A 6685-nucleotide genomic window follows, 5' to 3' on the forward strand; every position below is an offset into this window, starting at 1 on the left:
ATTGGACTTGGGCTTGTTGGCTCTGGTACAGGTATTGCCTCCTTAGTCTCCTCCAATGCATAGTACACCCAGCTTAGCGCTGCTATTGATAAGGATCTCTCAGAACTTCAAGCAGGGTTAGAACACCTAAAAGATTCTGTTGCCTCTTTAGCTGAAGTAGCATTACAAAATAGACGTGGTCTTGATTTGTTATTTTTACAACAGGGGGGACTCTGCGCGGCACTAAAGGAAGAATGCTGTTTTTTTTAAGGATAAACTTGGCCTGGTAGAAGACAGTCTGCAAAGGGTTAAGGATAGCCTGGAAAAAAGAAAAAGGGAGAGAGAGAAAGGTGAGGCATGGTATAAAAATTGGTTTTCCACATCCCCCTGGCTCTCTACTCTGCTCCCAAGCCTTCTAGGCCCGTTAATTGGCTTCCTAATTCTAATTTCTTTTGGACCATGGGCCTTCAGGAGACTGACTAACTTTATCAAATCCCAAATTGACTCAGCCCTTGGAAAACCAGTTTCGGTCTTATACCACCAATTGAAAAGCCAAGGGTCCTGTGAGGACCTCCAAATGGAACCCTTGAGGTTTGCTGCTCTTACACCTTGCCCACCTTGGTATGCGTGCATCTGCTCAAGGAAAGGCACCCTCTAAGGGCTGCAGTGATACCCAATGATGGGATTTAGTGCGACTCCATGACTTGGGAACATCAGAACCTACAGGAGATAACAAGGACCTCGCTAAGGTCCCCTCCTGGTTACGGATACCAAGCATGAAAAACAAGTGGCACAGCCTAAGACAGGGATCCTGCCCATAAATTTAATACAAAAAAGGGGGACATGCCAGGGGCCAAGGAGCCCCCATAAAAAGATCAAACAAATTCCAGACATGCCAGGGGCCAAGAAGCCCCCATAAAAAGAGCAAACAAATCCCAGACATACCAGGAGCCAAGAAGCCCCATGTCAGATAAGATAAAACGAGCAAACAAAATTCCAGGTGTACCAAGGGCCAAGATAAAGGAAAGTCACCCTCCATTATCAAGAACAAACAGACCACAGACTATCCCTTCTCTCAGGCCAAGGCATACCAACTCCACCCCTAAGATAATCCCCTTGTTCCTTCTCTACAAAATATAAGCATGTACCTTTTTCAAATAAACTCAGACCTTATCCACCATCCTTGGGTCTCACTCTCCTTATTCTCACCCATTCCTTTTCAGTCTGGGTCCTCCTCGACACCCCACTTTTCTGTCCCGTGGGTCGGGGCATGCCAGAGCGAGCACATGGAGCCCAGCCCTTAGGGCACACAGAAAGCTGCCTGGCCACTGCATTCCAGATCCAGGAAACAGAAGCAGGCAGAGACTGTAAGCAGGAGCTCCCAGGACATGAGTCCATTGAACTGAGGGAGGGGAGTGAAAAGAGAGAGACTGCGGAGCTCTGTCCTCTGCCTCTGGAACAGGACTCTGGGGCTCTGACCACATTCAGATCCTGATCGCAGTCTAGGCCCCCCTGGAAGAACAGCAGGCTCCCCCCCACCTCAGCCCCGTGGCAGAGGGGGGCGCATATGGTCATTCACAGACCAGGAGAGAGGACAGAGCCTCACACACTGAGATCCTTGTGGGAGTGTCCCAAAAGCTCAGGAAGCACCCCCAAAGCAGGCCCAGACTGGGATAATGAGCAAGCAAAGAAACAAAAGGAAGACTATTGAGAAATATTTTGCAAATGAGCCCAAGAAGGATCAAAATACTCAGTCTGAAGATGAGGAAGCACAAGACTCGAAGAAAAACAGAAATTGGGCTCAGGCTATGACAGAGCTCAAAAAAGACATTGAAAATCAAATGAAGGAGTTGGAAGAAAAACTGGGAAAAGAAAGGAGAGAGATGCAGGAAAAACATGAAAAATGAAGTCAGCAGCTTAGTCAAGGAAATCCAAAAAAATGCTGAAGAAAATAGCATGCTAAAAACCAGCTTAGGTCAAATGGATAAAACAGTTCAAAAAGTTATTGAGGAGAAGAATGCTTTAAAAAGCAAAATTGGCCAGATGGAAAAAGAGATAAGAAAACTCTCTGAGGAGAACAAATCCTTCAGATAAAGAATAGAATTCAGGGAGATTGATGAATTTAACAGAAATCAGGAATCAATACCTCAAAACCAAAAAAATGAAAAATTAGAAGAAAATGTGAAATATCTCATTGAAAAAACAACTGATATGGAGAAGAGACTTAGGAAAGATAATTTAAAAATTATTGGAATACCTGAAAGTCATGATCAGGAAAAGAGCCTTGACACAATTTTCAAAGAATTACTACAGGAAAATTGCCCTGATATCCTAGAAGCAGAGGGCAAAATAGAAATGGAGAGAATCCACTGATTCCCCCCGAGAAAGAGATCCCAAAAAACCAACCCCTAGGAATATCATAGCCAAGTTCCAGAACTCCCAAGTCAAAGAGAAAATATTACAAGCAGCCAGAAGGACACAGTTCAAATATCGTGGAGCTGCAGTCAGGATCACACAGGACTTAGCAGCAGCTACATTGGAAGCTCATAGGGCTTGGAATACAATATACCCGAAGGCAAAAGAGCTTGGAATGCAACCGAGAATCAACTACCCAGCAAGGCTGAATGTCCTCTTCCAGGGAAAAAGATGGATTTTCAATGAACCATGGGAATTTCAAATGTTCCTGTTGGAATGACCAGAGCTGAATAGAAGGTTTGATCTTCAGATACAGGATTCAGGTGAAGCATAGAGATTGGAGAAGAAGGGGAAAATATGAGGGACTTAATGATGATGAACTGCATGTATTCCTGTATAGAAAAGTGACACTGATAATACTCATATGAACCTTTTCAGTTAATAGAGCAGGTAGAGGGAGCTTTTATAGTTGAAGCACAGGAGAAAGCTGAATTTGAAGACAAAATATGGTGTAAAAATGGAGTCAATAGAAAAAAAGGGAAATGTAATGGAAGAAAGAAAAAGGAGAGGGGGAATAGGCCAAGATATTTTATATAATAAGATTTTTCTTTATTATAATGAGCTATTGCAATGATATGGAAGGGGGGAAGGCAAGGGGTAACAAGGGAGTCTTCGCCCTTATCAGAGGTGGCTAGGAGAGGAAACAGCATATATACTCAATGGGGTATAGGCATTTGGAGTAAGAAGGAGAGGTGGGGGGGACAGGGGGAAGGGGGAGATGTGAGTGATGGAGGAGAGGATGGACCATGGGGGGAGAGTGGTCAGATAAAACACATTTTCTTTTTTACTTATTGCAAGGGGCTGGGATTAGATGGCCTGTCCGGGACCACAGGGCCAGGTGGATTCTGGGCCTAAGGAGTGGTATGGGGGCTTGGGGCCTCTTGGCCCCAGGGCCAGGGATCTGTCTGCTGCACCACTCAGCTACCATACAGCAGAGTCAGAGTGAAAGGAGAGAGAAAATATAGTACATGGTAGTGGAGAAATAAGAAAGGAGGGAGTTGCGATCAGCAATGGCAACGCTAGAAAAATATGGAAGTAACTTTTGTAATGGACTTATCATAAAGAATGTGATCCACCAATGACAGAGTTGTTGGTGTTGGAACAAAGACTCAAGCACATCTTTTTTATTATTATTTTTTGGGGGGTGCAGGGCAAATGGGGCTGGGTGGCCTGCCTGGGGCCACATAGCAGGGTGATCCTTGGGTGTCTGAGGCCGGATTTGGCCTCAGGTGCTCCTGGCTCAAGGGCCAATGCTCTTTCCACCACCCAGCCACCCCTACTATTATTACTATTTTATTTTATTTTGGGTCCTTTTTTTTCTTTTTTCTTTTTGGTTTTTGCAGGGCAGTGAGGTTCGGGTGGCTTGCATAATCACATGGCTGTGTGATTGTTGGGTGTATGGGACCAGATGTGGGCTCAGGTGCTCGTGGCTTCAGGGCTGGTGCTCCATCCATTGCTCCATCTGGCCATACCTATAATTATTACTATTATTTTTTTTAATTTTAATTTTTTTCTCTCCCCTTTACTGTATCACTGAAGCAAGTCTATATTTATGGGGGAGGGGGTATCTCATTCACTCTTAAACAAGAATATTTTACTAATGTAAAAATAACATTAATTGTAGAAAATGAGAATAAATATTAAATTAAAAAAAAAGACACAAAATGGTTTTTTTTGGCCTGGATCCAAAACTCTAAAGTTTTTAATGAGTTTTCCCTAGACTTTTTTAAAGCAACTGTCCTAGGAGGCTTGGAGGAAGGGATGAGAAGAAGGAAGGGAATGGCATTTGGAATGGATGACAGTTAGTGGATGGAATGTAGAAGGACACTGACAAAAGTTTATACTGGCATTCCTAAAAAGATTCCTTACTAAGTGATGACATCCTTTGGGTTGGTCTCTGTAAACAAACCATATGGGTCTCTTTGACATCTCTTTGAAGTCCTGTACAGCCTCAGTTTGACAGACTGGGCCAAGATAAGACATGTCCTGGTGATCAGTCTCACTGAGAGTTGTTTTCTGTTTATCTTTTCTTAAGAAAGACATTAGTGCCCTATAGCCCTCCCCTATTGGATGTTCCTATGCTGCTCACTGTATTGTTTCACTGTGTTCAAACTAGAGTTGCTATGAATCCCAGGCAATACACTTAGGATTATCATCAGTCTGATGCTCAGGAATGGCTGGGGATACAATGCTGCTCTCAGGTTCAGGCAAAGATGTTTCCTTATCATCAGCACCTAGAGAAGTGTTGCCTCTTTGCCATCATCAGTAGGATTTGGGTTCTGCTGGTGGGAAGGGTTGACTTGGAGTGTTCCTTGTGGTTTGAAGAGAAATTGAGGTTGAGTCTACTTTGAAGCTCTTAATTTGAGACTGTTTCTGTTCCCTGAGATGAAGGGATTTGTGTAGCATGACCTGGTGAAAGGCCCCGTCTGAGTTGGGAGAGGTCCGGACTGGGAGGTGGTGCTGGTATACTGATTCATTTATGAAAGAAGTCAAAGAAAAGATTTTTGGCTCTGGTCCACAGGAGCTGTTTGGTGTTTCTGGGTATTAGTTGCCCAGCAGGCCTAGAGTAAGGGATGGGAGGAAGTAAAGGAAAGGGATTGGGAATGGAGGAGGGTTGGTGGGAAGAATGAGGTGAAGGCACTGTTGTAACACGGTCTTGGGAAATCCAAAAGAGTTCTCTTTCCCTAGCAGGGTCACCCGATGAGGTCTTGGAATATTTTTCCTGGAGGTGGCTTCAGGGAGACCACTTTGACATTCTGTAGATAAATGAGAGATGTGAGTTATCTCCCTAAGCATCTGAAAGTAAGAATATGTCCTACCTTGACACCTTAGGCATCTGATAATAAGAATATGTCCTAAATACATATTGCAGAGAAAAGCATATAGGAAACACAATCATGAAGGAGCAAATAGCACCCCAAAGGAACTGATCTAATCCTTGTCTATATTTGGTTGTTGGGGTAATATTTTAAAGCTTTTCAAACACTTTCTGATGCATCACTTCCATAATTCCATGATGTCTCCCTGATAAAGCAAGGGAGATCTCATGTATACCATGTCACAGATCTTGGGAGAAGAGATCACATGGAGAGAAAGATAGTGACTTACTCTGTGTAACAGAGATACAAGTTTAGAGAAATCTGAAATGATATGCATGTGCCACTATGCTAACGCAGAGCGGAAGGAGTAGAACTAGAACAAATTGATACCATCAGACAACTTTGATAAATTGAAGCACTATGACTAGTACAGTTACCAACCATGATTCCTGAAGACTGACAATGGTGTCCACCCTCCTGGCAGAAAGGGGAGAGAATGGAGTAGTGAGGGAGACATTTTGGGGATCCTTGAATATGTGACAATTTGTTTTGTTTGACTATATGTTCATTGCAAGGGATTTTCCGCATTTTTGCTCATCGTCACCTGGGAAAAGGGGAAATTTTGAAGGAAAATAAGTAAATGATTTTAAATTGAAAAATAGAACGAAATGGGGTTGCTAGGTGGTTCAATGGGAAAGAATATGGACCCTCCAGTTAGGAGGACCTGATTTCAAATCTGGCCTCAGACACTTAATACTTGCCTAACTGTGTGACCTTGGGCAAGTCACTTAATCTCATTGCCTTAAATAAAAAAAATAAAAACAACAATTTGGAGTCAGGAAATTTGTTGCTGTTCACTTGTGACTGACTCTTCCTGACCTTTTTTTGAGCAGAAATTCTGAAATGATTTATTTCCTTTTCTATGTCATTTTACAGAGGGGGAAATTAAGGCACCCAGGATTAAGTGACTATTCCAGAGTTACAGAGCTAATAAATGTATGAGGGCAGATTTGAACTCAGGAAGAGAAGTCTTCCTCACTCCAGGCTCTATCCATTGCACCACCCAGCTGTTCCTAGGAAGATCTTGATTTTATTTTGCCCCTAACACTTATGGACAATAGGACCCTCTAGGATTTCAAAAAGAACTCCCTCAAGCCCTAAACAAAAGTGTAATTTCAATTTCTATTGCTAGAAGGCCTCTGTTCCATGAAAATTCTGCACATCCATGAAATCATGGTACTGTGGAAAGATCTGTACTCAGAAGACCTGAGTTTGATGCTTGGCTACTTATCTGACCTTGAGTCATCAACTACAATGCATTCATGTTGGTTTTTATTTCCCATAAAGCATCCTGTCAGGATCCCAAAGTAAAAATTGTTTTTCAAGGATCTTTCAATACAATGGGGGGAGAA

Source organism: Macrotis lagotis, chromosome 7 (assembly GCF_037893015.1).
Source record: "Macrotis lagotis isolate mMagLag1 chromosome 7, bilby.v1.9.chrom.fasta, whole genome shotgun sequence".
In the NCBI taxonomy this organism is placed as follows: domain Eukaryota; kingdom Metazoa; phylum Chordata; class Mammalia; order Peramelemorphia; family Peramelidae; genus Macrotis; species Macrotis lagotis.